Source organism: Camelus ferus, chromosome 2 (assembly GCF_009834535.1).
Source record: "Camelus ferus isolate YT-003-E chromosome 2, BCGSAC_Cfer_1.0, whole genome shotgun sequence".
NCBI classification, from domain to species: domain Eukaryota; kingdom Metazoa; phylum Chordata; class Mammalia; order Artiodactyla; family Camelidae; genus Camelus; species Camelus ferus.
Genome location: NC_045697.1, coordinates 44,484,656 through 44,499,033, shown reverse-complemented (window position 1 = coordinate 44,499,033; position 14,378 = coordinate 44,484,656).

Below are 14,378 nucleotides of genomic sequence, written 5' to 3'. Positions count from 1 at the left end.
GCACTTCCTCAGGAAGTTGTCAAGCATCACGCACTTAACAAACACTTCATTATGGCCTCTTGTGCGGCAAGCAGCATGATAGGGCCAGCACAGACCCTAACAGTATGACAGCTCTTCTCTCTGAGTCTAGGAACCAGTATCCTTCACTGTCTACCACTTGCCAAGCTTCATTATTTTATTTTGTACTATATGCTTATTTTTACTTTAAAGTAATATTAAAGTACACAAATAATAAGCAAATACAGTTTCACTCTTAACGATCCAAACAGAAGAATATAGAGTGAAAAGAGAAAGTCCTCTTCACTCTCACCTAACCCATTCCCACTCTCCAAAAATAGACATACAAACTTTAGAGTAGTACCACTGTTCTTGAATTCTCCCACTCACGTTCTGGTCTGCCCTCTCTTTAAACTCCGTTATTCCCCCCAGTTTTTGCCTTGGTCCTCTTCTCTTCTTACTATAGATCCCTTTCTGAGTGACTTTATCCATAGATGAGGTATACTCATAACTTCAAACACTATGTCACTATGATAACTTTATCTCTGTGGTTTAAAGTCACCCCATACAGTGTATGATCAGAGCTTCACAGTGGCCCGCTAGCTGCCAGTCTATTCGCCTTTAGAAGCAAACATCTAAGTTGATCAAAAAAGAAATTTTGTTTTTAATTTTTGGAAATGACTCACATCCTTCCACCTTTTTCAGTCTTCACTCTTCTTTACTTACACCGAGAAAGTTTCTTCAGTGACTTCTTAATCTGTCTACAGAGAATGTTGTAAGATATTTAGTAAATTTTCCTATAATCACAGCTTTCAGCCTACGTGACTGAATGTCCAATATTGCGTAAAGAATTAAAAGGTGAAAGGCTGACTGCATACGGTAATTTTATTTGCCATGTAAGAGTAGATTTTTTTAAGGTTAATGTCCTATTTCAATAACCTTTGTACCATAAGAATTACGAAAACAATTCCACCAAACTTTTTTCTTTATTTGAATTTTTTATTGAGATCATTTTAGATTCACATACAGTTGTAAGAAATAAATAGATCCCTCATACATTTTACCCAGTTTCCTCCAATGGCAACATTTTTCAAACTACCATATAAATCACAACCAGGAAACTGACGTTAATACAAGCCACATATCTTCACATTTCCCCAGTTTTGCTCTGTGTACATTACACAATTTTGTCACATGTGTGGGTTTATGTACTCCACCATCATAGTCAAGACACTAAACAATTCCAGCACCTTGTGCTACCCTTTTATAACACCCACCTCCCATCCCTAACCCCTGAGCCACTAAGCTGTCTCCATTTCTAAAGTTTATCATTTCAAAGTATTACATAAAGTAGGGGAGGGAAATAGTTCAGTGGTAGAGTGCATGCCTAGCATGCAGGAGGTCCTAGGTTCAATCCCCAGTACCACCATTAAAAAAAAATTCAAAATAATTCATAAAGGAATCACACTGTTACTTTTTGGGATTTTTTTTTTTCACTCAGTCTAATTCTCTGGGGATACATTCACAGGTTGGATCCATCCCCACCTGAATACAGGTGGTCTATATCAATAGTTTGTTCCTTTTACTGTTGAGTGATATCCCATGACATAGATGCATGACACTATTTAAACCACTCAGCTGTTGAAGGACATCTGGGCAATTTCCATTTTGGGGCTATTACAAGTGAAGCTGCTATGAACATTCATGTACAGGTTTTTGGATGAATCAATTTTCATTTCTTTAGAATAAATGCCCAAGCATGTAATTGCTGGGTTGGATGCTACTTGCATATTTTGTTTTATAGAAAACTGCCAAACTGTTTCCCAGGGTGCCTGTACCATTTTACGCTCTCAAAATTGTCTGATGGTGCACTTTTTCTAGCATCCTCGCCAGTATTTGGTATTATCACTATTTATTATTTCAGCCATTCTGGTAGGTGTATAGTGATATCTCGTGGTTTTAATTTGCATTTCCTAATGGTTAAGGATCTAATACATCTTTTCATGTGTTTATTTGCCTTTGCACACCCCCTTCGGTGAAATATCTATGCATATTTATAGGGAAAACTCACTGTGTTTCTCTTCTGCTCTATTAATACTACACTCACACTTAAACACTCCACTCCACAACACTTCTGACACCAACTCTGATGGAAAAAATCTTTATTTCCTCCTTTACTTATATTCATAACACTTCTGTGACCAGAGGTGTATGGGTTTTTCCCCAACAACATGCAGTTCTCAGATTCTGCCAAACAAGCTGGGTATGCTATCACTTAACTCAATTCTGACAGTCTACCTGGACATAGCATCAGATCCCACAAGTTAAGGATTCAGACCCACAAGACTGCCCACCCTTCCCCACTTCAGATGCCAATTGCAGGTCCAGATCTTTCCCTGTTCTTCTGACTAACCAGGTATAAATCAGAGTTTCCACCAACTCCCTCCTCAGGTTTCATTAATTTGCTAGGCAGCTCACAAAACTCACAGGAGAACAGTTTTACTTACTAGATCACCAGCTTATTATAAAAGGATACAACTCAGGAACAACCAGATGGAAGAGACATATAGGACAAAGTATGGGGGAAGGAGCACAGAGCTTCCATGACATCTCTGAACACATCTTTCTCCCAGCATCTGTGTTTTCACCCACCTAGAAGCTCCCAAACCTTGTTCTTTTGGGTTTTTATGGAGGCCTTCTTATGTAGGCATGATTGATTCATTCACTGATCACTAGCGATTAATTCAGCCTCCAGCCCCTCTCTGCACTGCAGAGATGAGGAGGTGGGCAAAAGTTCTAACCCTCTAATCACATGGTTGGTTCTTCTGACAACCACCTTCTATCATGTGGTTATCTAGGGGCTTTCCGAAAATCACCTCATTAACATACACAGGGTGGGGATGTGAAAGGGAGTTTTTATGAATAACAAAAGACATACATTTTCTTTACTGCTCTAAAGCTATTTCAGATACTGAAGACAAACAACTAATTATTACAACAAAAGATGTCCCTATTGCTCTAATCACTTAGGAAATTACAAGGGTTTGGGGATTATGTGCCAGGAACTATACTCAATATCTTATAGTAACCTATAATGAAAAAGAATATGAAGGAATATATGTATGTACACATCTGACTGAACATGCTGTACATCAGAAATTGACACAACATTGTAAATTGACGATACTACAAATTTAAAAAATGGAAAAAACCACAATACCACTCTGTCTTTTGCCCATATTCTAACTTAATTCTTTATTTTTTTATGACTGAACTTTCAAATGGTCTTTATATATTCTAAGTACTAGTCCTTTTTCTTTTGTGTGGCTTGCAAGTATTTTCTCCAAGTTTGTATCTTGTCTTTTCATCCTCTTCACAGACGCTTTCCCAGAACAAAAGTTTTAATTTTGATGAGGTCCAGTTTATCAATTTTTCCTTTTATGAATTGTGCTTTTGGTATGAAGCTTAGTTCCCAAAGATTTTCTCCTATATTTTTGTCTGAAAGTTTCATGTTTTACATTTAAGTCTATAATCAGTTTTGAATTAATTTTTGCATAAGTTGTGAAGTGTAGGTTGAGGTCCTGTTTTTTGGCCTATTGATGTCCAGTTGCCCCAGAGCATCATTTGATAAAGAGTCTCCATCAACCTTATCAACCTTTCCTCACTATGTACTTGTGAGGGAGGAAAAACTTTCTTTTTTTCCCTTCCAAGTTTGTTGACTGCTCTAATAATTAAAGGGACATAAAACAAATTAACAGGAGAAAACAAATTTAATTTTGTATGTATAGGATCCCCATAAGACATGAGACTCTAATGCAATCAGGCAGTTGAGGCTTATATATATCCTGAGTTAAGAAAGGGATGGGAGTCTGGGGCCTCAAAGGGCAGGAAGACAATTCATAGGAAGATGAAAAGAGCAAATATTTGCCATGCCATGCAGATAAAGTCCTTCTAATATAAAAAGTTGTCTCTGGTAATTACTCTCTTCCTGGTATAGATGCCCTACCTAAATTCTTCTAGGCAATTAAGGGGAAGGTTTAAAACAAGGCCTTTCTGAGTCTCCTGGGCCTTGATTATCTTCAGCTGGAAATAATTCACATGCCAAAGTGGCACCTTCTGGGGCAGCCTGCCCTGAACCCTCTATACTGTTCCTTTTTATCCCTTAAAGTCCACTCTTTTCAGATATAATGTGCTTATCTCAGCTTCACAAAGAAGAAAATTGAACACAAAAAAGAAATAAGGTACAAGAAGCAAAGAGATATTTGAAGCCAAAATTTAAAAGCTAAGAAAGTAGAAAAATCTCTAATGCATGAATGTGATAGAGGTCATGCAACATTATGACACATGCACCCCAATGTTCATAGCGGCAGTATTTACAATAGCCAAGACATGGAAACGACCTAAATGTCCATCAACAGAGGACCGGATAAAGAAGCTGTGGTATATTTATACAATGGAATACTACTCAGCCATGAAAAATAATAAAATAATGCCATTTGCAGCAATATGGATGGACCTGGAAATCATCATACTAAGTGAAGTAAGCTAGAAAGAGAAAGAAAAATACCATATGATGTCACTTATATGTGGAATCTAAAAAAAGGGGGGAAAAAGACACTAATGAACTTATCTACAAAACAGAAACAGACTCACAAACATAGTAAACAAACTTATGGTTACCAGGGGGAAAGGAGAAGGGAGGGGATAAATTGGGAGTTCGAGATTTGCAAATATTAACTACTATATATAAAATAGATAAAAAACAAATTTCTTCTGTATAGCACAGGAAACTATATTCAATAAGTTGCTGTAACCTATAATGAAAAAGAATATGAAAATATATGTATATATATATGTATGATTGAAACATTATGCTGTAACTGACTATATTTCAATTTAAAAAAAGTGTGAGAGAAGAAGAGATATTAAAGATCATCTAGTCTGAGCCACTCATTTTGCAGATGGAGAAAATCAGGACAGGAGGCTAAATGCCTTGTTGAAGGTTATTCACAAAGTTCATAGTTAGACTACAAACCAGAGCTTCTGATACCCAGGACAGTGATCTTCCTAGAACATTCTGCTCCTTCACTCATTTGGTGATTATGGATTGCATATGTCTTACATATAGCCAAAGACTCAACCCATTACTGGTTTGATCATAGAAGACACTTTTAAAAATGATGTCTTTGTAAATGTTTTTACCATAAACAGAAGCCCATAATGTTGAATTTCTCAACAGGTAGCTGGTACATAAAGTTAAAGTACTAAATGACTTTTTGGATCCTGGATACATGCTATGTGCCATGTATGAAGATCAAAGACAAAAATCTATGAGAAATTCAATCTGGTCACAGGTTTGGAGTGTTCCTAACCAGCCCACCTCTCTCTTCCTCTCTGTCTTTCTGTCTCTCCCTCTCTTTCTCTCTCACACACACACCCCAACAGTTTAAATACATCTCTTTTTGTATTTTGTATTTTTTACATTAATATACCTTTTCATAAAGTTTTGTAAATGTAGACCTAGGTTTACCATTGTAGACTTGTCACTTTATTTGGCTATGCCTTGTTTTTCTCATCTGTCTAGTAGAAGAGTTGGAATAACTGGCAAATTTGTTTTAAATATGCCTATTTCTGATGAAATTTATTTAAGTTTTAATATTGCCTGAACAACAGCAGTAAAAGCAGTCGGTTCTGAACTACCAATCAAGAGCACAGCCTTGCTTTTATATTTTTAAACCCTCCCGGGCCTTGGTTCACTCATCTGTCTTGTTTCCATCATCTGAAAAAATGATGGTTGGAAGAGTTAATTTCTGAAGTGTCTGAAGAGAAAAAAATTCTTGGAACATCTACCAAACATGATTTGGTAAGTTTATCAAAATACTTTTGGTTAGGGAAAAACACATACAAAAGGAACAGAGATCATGTGGCCCAGGAATGTCCTTGTTAGGTACGTACCTGTGTACTGCAGTACAATTCGGATGAACCACCCTGAGTTAGTGTTAGACTCTGCAGGTTAAAGGCATAAGTCCTAAAAATAGATGCCAGATGCAGGTTCAGGGGTCCTCAGGCCACTCATTCTCCTGACTTTGCTGGACACAAATTTGGGAGTACTCACGTCGCCCTCAAGTTTGTTAATTCACTAGAATGACTCACAGAACTTGGGAAAACACTATATAGTTTAAATGTAAAGTATACAAATTAGAACCAGCCAAATGAAGAAACACATGAGGTGAAGTATAGGAGAGTCCCACAGGCAGAGCCTCTTTCTCCTCTTGGGGCACGTCACCCTCAAAACATGAATGTGTTCATCCCCAGGAAGCTTCCACTGAGATTCAGTGTTCAGAGTTTTTAGTGGAGTTTCATTCTGTATGCATTACTTATCGAATCATTGGCCATGTGAATAAACTCAATCGCCAGCCCTCCTCCACTTCTAGAGGCCAGGCGGTTGGGCTACTATCACATGACTCAGAGCCCCAAACCTCCAATCACGTGACCAGGACCCCTTCTAAAGCTCTCTCCGGATCCACCACGAGTCACCTGTTAGCATAAAATCAGCTGTGATTCAAGGGGCTAAAGAGAAACAAAAACATTCCAATTAGTTGGGAAATTCCAAGAATTTAGCTAGAAACCAGTGACAAAGGCCAGTCCAATTCTTTAATATACAACAATAACTGGCAAAAATTCAAACATAAGTCTACACAGAAATTTGTGCATGAATGCTTATAGCATCATTATTCATAATAGCCAGAAAGTGGAAATAACTCAAGTGTTCATCAACTACTGAATGAATAAGTAAAATGTGGTATATCTTAAGACGACCCTTATATTTGATGATTCATTACTAAGGATTCACAGGACTTGGTATATAATCATACTCATGGTTAAAACTGAACACAACAAAAGGATACAAAACAAAATCAACAAAGAAAAAAGATGCATGGAGCAAAGTCCAGAGGAAACCAGGTGCAAGCTTCCAAGAGTCTTCTCCCAGTGAAGTCACACAGGATGAGCTTAACTCTTTCAGCAAAAATTGTGACAAAATGTGTGAAATGTTGTCTACCAGGAAAGCTCATTAGAAACTCAGTGCCTAAGGTTTTTATTGGGCAATGATCATGTAGGCATTATCTGCTGTGTATGTACCAAGATTCCAGACTCCCAGAAGGAAAGCAGGTGATCAGCATATACCACAATACTTATGCAAACAGTTAAGCCACAGTAAACCATTCTTATCAGTTAGAGACTAGTTGGGATCTCCCCAAGTTCAAGTTCTCAGACACCAAGGGCCAACTTTGCAAGAAGGACTTTCTAAGGATAGTAATCTCAGTCTTGGCTGTGTTAACACTTTTTTTGCATACTGTGCAATGGAATATTATTCAGCAATAAAAACAAATAAAATACTGATACCTGCTACAAAATGGGTGAATCTGGGAAACATTACACTAAGTGAAAGAAGCTAGCAACAAAAAGCTGCAGATTGTATGATTCCATGTATATGAAATGCCCAGGATAGGCAAATCTATAAAGATAGAAAGGAGAGTAATGGTTGCCTGGGGCTGGGAAGTTGGAAGAATGGGAAGTGATTGCTAATGAGTATGGGATTTGTTTTGGGGGGGTGATAAAAATATTCTAAAGTTGATTGTGGTAATGGTTGCACAGTTTGTGAATACACTAAAAACCACTGTACACTTTAAATGAGTGAATGGTAGGATATATGAATTATTACTCAACAAAGTTATTATAAAAAATGAATAGAGGCAGTTGCTCATTTTAGTATGTTTATAAGTGCCTTTTGTTATGCTTTTAGAAATATAAATATTTGTGAGCAAAAAGAAAGAATAAAATTTCAAAGGAGAACATATTAGCTGAGGTTTTCTACTTCCTGGCTGAGCTTATAGGATTCTTTGGTTTATTATATAATTTTGATTGGTTAAAATGATGTTTCTCATTATTGAATCAGCAGTTTATTTTAAGGAATGCATATCACAACTAGTCATTGACAGGAGTTACACTTGTGCCAGAGGAGAGAAAAGCACATATATATTTGTGCTGATGGTTTTTTGTTTTGTTTTAAAATTTTTTAATGACTTATTTTGGAGGGGGAGGTAATTAGGCTTACTTATTTATTTATTTTAATCGAGGTACTGGGCATTGAATTCAGGACCTCGGGCATGCTAAGCACGTGCTCTGCTGCTGAGCTATACCCTCCCACCCCCAGTGGGTTTTATGGGTGCCTCTACCCCTTTTTCTCCACAGTATACTACTATCTGAGATCAAAGGTTCTCTTCTAGAATAAAGCATTGTACACTAAGAAGTCCCAAGAGACTTCAGTGATGTTAACCACATCAGTCTTCTAAGCTCAAAATAAAAGTGGAAATTTGAGTTCTGGACAGATAAAATCATCTGCCAACATTTCCAGCCCAGAATTCTCAGGGCTTTTCACTTCACAAAGAAAGACCTAGCCATCCCTGGTGAGTCCACTCAGAGAAAACTGCTGGATAAGTTACCCTACAAACCAACCTCTAGACAATCTTCTTTTCTTCTTTTTCATCCCTAAAGTGCTGTATTGTTCACTTGCTCTTTGAGCAAGGTTTTTCTGATTCGTTTGCTTACGAAAAATTAAATTCCCCATCTTTTATTTTTTCTCACATCCTCCACTTGAAAGTAGTGCAAGTTTATTAGCAGGCAACTCATGAGAAGCTGGCTGACATTTGATCAAAAATAAAAATAGCACTTATAAGAATTTTGGGTCCTAACCCGAAGCATTAGTTGCCCTGCCTACTTACTCAAGAAATCAGCACAACTCTGAAAGCCAAAAAGATAATAAAAGTCCAAATTCAGCACAAAACCCATGCAATCGAGGACAGAGTAGAAAATACATATTTTTATTATATATTATATATTATTATATATAATAATGCAGATTTTAATCCGATATAGTCTGACCCAAGCATTTTAAATATTTCTCTTTGGAATTGGTTAAATCAGAAAAAAAACTAAATTAATTTTGAATATATACCCTCAAAAATAAACATTCATAACTACTATACATAAAATAGATTAAAAAACCCCAAACTTCTTCTGCATAGCACAGGGAAAATATTCACTATCTTATAGTAATCCATAATGAAGAAGAATACAAAAATGAATATATGTATGTATATGTATGACTGAAACATTATGCTGTACATCAGAAATGACACATTGTAACTGACTATACTTCAAAAAATAAAAAAATTAAAATAAAAAAATTCACTTAATGTAGTCTTATCTGTTTATGATATCACAAGGTTTTTTTCTCCCAGAATAAAGGTTCTAAGATAAATTCAAGATTCTTTTGGATGAAAAACAAAAGACACCTTATAAAAACACTGAACTTATAAACTAATGCAGTGGTTTGCTAGGCACACTTAGTGTAACAAGAAAGTATGTTCACTGAGGAGGAAATTTGAAACATGACTATAAACCTTTATGAAAAATTATAACAAGGCCTTTACTTCATTTACTTTTAGCTATTTCATAAATACTAGAAGAGTAATTGGATGTTTAGTGATGAAACTTAGAAAAATTTTTCCATAAAGCAAACTTAAAAATCTTTCCCTTTGGCTCTGCCTTCCAATCCTACACCGTGTTCAAGAGATATCGAGTTATTCCCGACTTTTGGTCATGTGAGTGGTTTCCAAACTGACTGGACTCTCTAGGTAGGTAGTTCCTGCACCGGATTTTCTGGTCACTAGATCTGTGACTTCTCCAACTTTGAAAATGCCCAGTGTACAGATATACAACATTTTGTTTATCCATCCGTCTGTTATTGAACATTTAGATTGTTTCCACTTTTGGGGTATTATAAATAATGTTGCTATGAACATTTGTTTACAAGTTTTTGTGTGGACATATTTTCATTTTTCTTGGTATACACTCCAGAGGGAAATTACTGGGTCATAAGGTGACTATATTTAACTTTTTAAGGAAATGTCACACTTTTCTAAAGTGATTCCACTATTTTATATTCCAACCAGTAATGTATGAGAATTCTAATTTTCCACATTTCTTGTCAAAACTTGTTATTGTCTGTTTTTTTTATTTAGCCATCTGGTACATTCAGAGCAGTATCTCACTGTGGTTTTGATATTTGCATTTCCCTAGTGACTACTGATGATCAGCATCTTCTTATGTACTTTTTGACAATTTGTGTATCTTTTTTGAAGAAGTGATTATTTGGATTCTTTGCCCATTTTAAAATTGGGTTATTTGTCTTTTTTCTGAGTTGTGTTTCTTATTTATTCCAGTTATAAGTCTTCTGTCAGATAAATGTTTTGCAATATTTTCTCCCCTTCTGTGGGTTGTCTTCATTTACTTGATGTTATACTTTGAAGCACAAACATTTCTAACTTTGATGAAATCCAATTTATCTGATTTCTTTTCTTTTCTTTTCTTCTCTGTTTTTTTTTTTTTTTTTTTTTTGCCACCTGTACTTTTGGAAAGCATTGCCTAATCCAAGGTCACAAAGATTTATTCCAGTGCTACTATGTTTTCTTTTAAGAATCTTAGTTTTAGCTGTTACATTTAGATATGTCACTATTTGCATATTTGCATATAATTTTTCTATATGAGATAGGTGTCCAACTTCATTTTTTTGCATGTACATATCAAATTGTCCCAATACTATTTGTTGAAAATACTATTCTTCCCCCATTGAATTGTGCCGGCAACTTTGTCTAAACTCAATTGATCATAAATTTAAAGATTTATTTCTGTACCCTCAACTCTATTCCATTGATCTATATGTCTGTCTTTATGCCAGTACAACACTGTCCTGATTACTGCAGCTTATAGGGAGCTTTGAAATCAGTAAGTGTGAGTCCTCCAAATTTCTTCTTTTGTCCCCAAGATTGTTGGGCTATTCTGGGTCCCTTACATTTCCATAAAAATTTTAAGGTCAGTTTGACAATATCTGCAAAATGTCCAGCAGAGATTTTGATAGTGATTACGTGGAATCTCTGGATCAATTTGGAGAGTATTGCCATTTTTAACAATATTAAGCTCAATCCGTGAACATGGATTATATTTCCACTTATTTAGGTCTTCTTTCATTACTTTCAACAATGTCTTACAGCCATTTACAAATCTCACATTTGTTTTGTTAAATTTATTCCTAAGCACTTCCTTCTTTTTTGATACTATTGTAAAAAAAATTGTTTTTTAATGTCATTTTGAATTGTTCATTGCTAGTGAACAGAAATAAAACTGATTTTTGTATATTGATCTTGTATCCAGCAACCTCATGTTCCCTTTTCTTTTGTTTTTTGGACGAGTTTGTGAAGGATTAGTGTTAATTCTTTAAACGTTTGGTAAAATTCACCAGTGAAGCCTCTAGTCCTAGGATTTTCTTCATGGAAAGTTTTTTTTAATTATTAATTCAATGACTTGTTCAGTTTTTCTATTTCTTCTTAAGGTAGTTTCAGTTGTTTTTGTCTTTCTAGGAATTTGCCTGTTTCAACTAGGTTATCTAATTTGTTGGTATTCAGTTGTTCACTGTATTCCCTCATAAGGAAGTTACAATGTCACAAAGCTTACTGTTCTGAGATTCAGTCATTAAAAAAAAATGCTCCTTGGATTATTGCAAGACTTTATTTCCAGAGTTCTGAAAAAGTTGGTTTTGATAATTTTTGCCACTGTTCTCATGGCTTTGGAGCAGTGAAATTTTGGACGTCCTCACTCTGCTATTCTGGCAGTTCTCATGATTAATACATCTATTATATATCCATTCCTCACTCTCTTGTTTTTATTTTACTTTTTTAAGCCAAAAATGAATCTAATAGTGACTATTTTAGTACTTTGGACTCTCCAGGAAAAGTTGGAAAGCCACACTTGGGAACTCTCATCCAGGAACTATTTCCAAAATCACACCACAGAACTGGCTCCATAAAGCCACCCTGTTTCTACTGCTGCTGCTCCTGCTGTCCACAGATCCCACTGCTTTCAACATTGACGTCATCAATGCTCGATCCTGGAAGTTGCTGCTAGTACTGCTGCTCATTTGAAAAAGTAGCTACCACCACGGCTGCCACCTGTCCTAGCCTTGACTCCACTAAATCAATTTGACTCACTAGTGCCTGTCTCAAAGTCTAATGTAGGAGAATTCTGACTGATAGAGCTGAGATATCTATGCGTGGGCTATAAAGGAGCCTGGGAAAATTGATTTTTAAAATATGATGTTGAGTGGTATTCTTTGCTTCTCACCAAGACTCGTATGGTGGAAATTCCCGAAACATGGGAAGGTAGTCTCCATTTTCCATAAAATCTATACTATGTCACAATTAAAGAATAGTGATCTGTACTTTAAATGCTTGCTTACCATAATACATTTACCATAAGTCTTTTAATCTTAGAACCACCTCCACTCCCCACTTTATTCATGTCATTTAGTTTTTGAAGAAGTGGGACATTCTAACAATTTAATTTTCCACACTCTATAGATTTGGATGGTTGCATCCTCATGGTAGTTTAACATGTGCCTGTTATTTCTTGTATTTCTTACTTACTGGTAGTTGGATCTAGATTTAGTTGCTTTTAAGAGTTTCTATTTGTGATTGAATATTTTGGTTTCACCATGATGTAGTTTTATATAGATTTCTCTGTATTTTGCCTACTTGCAGCTTTTTAGTATACTGAATCTGTAGATTATCTTCCATTTTCTCTGAAAAAACTTCAGCCATTATCTCTTCAAATATTGCCTCTTATTCTGTCTCTTTTTCTAAACCACCAATTAAATATGTTATATCTACCCCCTGTATCCTTTATGTCACTGATTCTCTATGGCAATTTTCATGTTTTTGTCTTTCCATGCTACATTTTGGATAGTTATCTTTCATTTATCCTTCAGTTCTGTAATTCTTAAGTTGCATCCAATTTGTTGTTAGACCCACTTATCTTTTGTTTTTAATTACATTTATTATTGTTTTATTTGTGTAAGTTCTGTTTGATTCTTTATCAGATCTGCTATGTTGCTTTGTTATTGTTGTTTTTGTTTTTTGTGTGTGTTTTGGTGGTGGTGGTAGGTAATCAGGTTTACTTATTTACTTATTCTTGGAGGAAGTACTAGGGATTGAACTCAGGACCTCATGCATGTTAGCACGCACTCTACCCCTTGAGCTATACTCTCTCCCACTATGTTGCTTTTATAGTTCCTTCTTCCCTGGAGATATTTTCAAGCTTATATATTATTTCAACATAATAAGCATGGAGGCTTGATACCTCCTGGAATTGTTCATTGTTTGTGTTGAATCTCACTTTTGGTGGCTTTAATTTATTTATGTGCTAGTCATTATGTTTGAAAAATATTTGTAGAAACAATCAGAAACCTAGGATGAAGAAATGATTTTCATTTACTTCTTCCAGGCACTTGAGGGCCCTTACCTTTGTAGGACTATTTAAGTTCTGAGGTTGAAGTTTCCTTAACTGCCCAGGTGAGGGAACTCGGTTACCTCTTGTCCTGAGAGTGTAGCCCTTTGGGAGCCCTTAGTTTAATGGAGCAATGGTGTATCAGAGTCTTCACCTGTGGTTCTGTCTATGGTTTTGGCTTCTGTGCCCTTTGTCCAGTAAGCTCATCAAATCCAGCTTTGAGTGCTAGGCTTGCTTCTCCAAGTTTTGACTTTCTCTTAGATTTTGGCCAAGTAAACTTCTCATTATCTTTTTTAACTCTTCCAATTATTTTATATATATTTTAAAATATTTTATCCTACTTAATTTTCTTCAGAAGGATTGGTCTGAATTATTTAGGCCATAGTTAAAGGCAAGTAAATATTTTTTGAAAAATTATACTGGAATACCTCATTTTAGTGCACTTCACTATTGTTCTTTGCAGATACTGCATTTTTTTCCAAATTGAAAGTCTGCATTGAGCAAGTCTATGAGCACCATTTTTCCAACAGCATTTGCTCACTTAATGTCTCTGTGTTACATTTTAGTAATTCTCAAAATATATCAAGCTTTTTAATTATTATTATATTTGTTATGGTGATCTGTAATCAGTGACCTTTGATTTACTATTGTAATTTAAGAAGGCAAACTTTTTTTTAATTAGAAAAATTTTTATTGAAATATAGTCAGCTTATAATGTGTCAATTTCTGTTGTACAGCATGTTTCAATCATACATATTCATATATATTCCTTTTCATATTCTTTTTTATTATAGGTTTACTACAAGATATTGAATATAATTACCTGTGCTATACAGAAGAAACTTGTTGTTTATCTATTTTATACATAGTATTTTCTGCAAATCTCAAACTCCCATTTTATCCCTTCCCACCCTACCCCTTTTCCATTGTGGAAACCGTAAGTTTGTTTTCTATGTCTGTGAGTCATTTCTGTTTCATGA